The sequence below is a fragment of the Portunus trituberculatus genome, chromosome 41 (genome assembly GCF_017591435.1).
Source record: "Portunus trituberculatus isolate SZX2019 chromosome 41, ASM1759143v1, whole genome shotgun sequence".
In the NCBI taxonomy this organism is placed as follows: Eukaryota; Metazoa; Arthropoda; class Malacostraca; order Decapoda; family Portunidae; genus Portunus; species Portunus trituberculatus.
Genome location: NC_059295.1, coordinates 34,856,618 through 34,858,293, shown reverse-complemented (window position 1 = coordinate 34,858,293; position 1,676 = coordinate 34,856,618).

The following is a 1,676-nucleotide window of genomic DNA, read 5'->3' as shown; positions in this document are numbered from 1 at the left end:
AACCTGCCTGATCCCACACTCACCACCTTATCCACTATGTTTGTTTAATTAATTTGTTCTTGATAAGAAATTTTTTTTACTATCCACTTCTTAAACAATAATGAACTCTTATTTCAGCATTGATTGTAGAATTAGACATTAAATAATGAAATATTTTTTTGTGTACAAGGAGAAAAAACTACTGAACAAGGGAAAGAGGGTGTTTAAGGGTCTCAGACAAACTGCTCTCAGTAACAGACAATGCATGGTGAACGACAACCCTTCATGTCTGAAGTGTCCGTTATTGCAAGGCACCACTGTATATACCATGCTACAACTTTGTCTGGTAAATTAGAACAAATGTCTGTATGTATGCAATCCGCCAAAAGTCCCAATTTTGAAACGTCTATATGTAAATCCTCTGCCAGGCAGGAGTTAATGCAGGAATTAAGTCTTTTACTTCTTGCAGAAAAGTACATGCTCAGGAAGGCAGAATGTTCTGTTTTTGGAACACAAACCGAGAACTTTCTGTGCTCTCTATCACAGGCAACAATGTGTGAGTCACCTCAGTTAGCTTTTGAGCTGAGATAAAGAAAGTGGTGTTTGTTATATGGTGTGTCAGACATGGCTAACTGCTTTATTATCATGCTTCCTCCCACCCTCTCAACATACCTAAAATTTTTACGAGCAATATGTGTATATTATACAAGGCTGCCCATGATCCCCCCATTACTTCACTTCAAACAGTAGTTAGGCTGGGGACAACATTGGTTAGTGCACCATTTCAAGGATGCTGGTACTCGCCCCACTTCCCAATGCTGGTTGATCTCCTAAAGCCGTAGCAACCTGTTTGGAGATAAGTGTACAGGTCTTCAGAGTAGTCTAATAAGGGAAGTGGAGTAGCCTCACTAATGTGTCCTGGAAATGGTGCATCAGCCACTGTGATGTCCTCGCCTAACTCATGCTTGAGGAGAAATAAACAAGGTTGTGGCCAGCCTTGTATAATGTAAGCATCTCCTTATGTTTCTCCTTGCTTGTTGAGATCCTTTAAATGTGGGCCACAGCCTCCACCATAAATTCTGCCTGTATGAAAGGGACTATAATTATTTGGGTTATGAGCCCAATCTTGACTACCCATCTTGCTGCAGATTTGCTCGCCTATTTCTACCTCCCAGCTTGAACCACTCATACTAGGCAAAATTATTTATTCATTAGTTTTACTATTTTATCTCTGCTCTGTAATCTCTTGAGATAATTCCTCCAACTTCTGCCTACAGGACTAGTGCTTGTATGAGGAGCCCATTGAACATTTGTTCACATCATACTTAGAAGCTAGACACCTGTTCCCCAGTTAGATGTGGACATGTAGTCTCACTTCTGACATGTTGATCTCATGCAGTGCAGTCCAGTGAGTTGGTATGAATTACTGGTGGGCTCTATATTTCTCCTCTCCTTGAGGATCTCAAGATCATTCGTGGATCCCAGGCCATTTTCACTCCTTGCATAATACCAGGTGTGACTTCATCACTCCCATGCTGTTGTGGCTTTGAAGTAATTGCAGCACAAGGCTGAAACTACTTGCACATTACAGAATAAAATATTGAAGAAGTCTCTCACATTTTTATGGCCCTTAATTCTTTCAAATAATTTCCACTCTTCAATCTGGCTTCTATAAGGAACAGGATGTCAATTTTTCA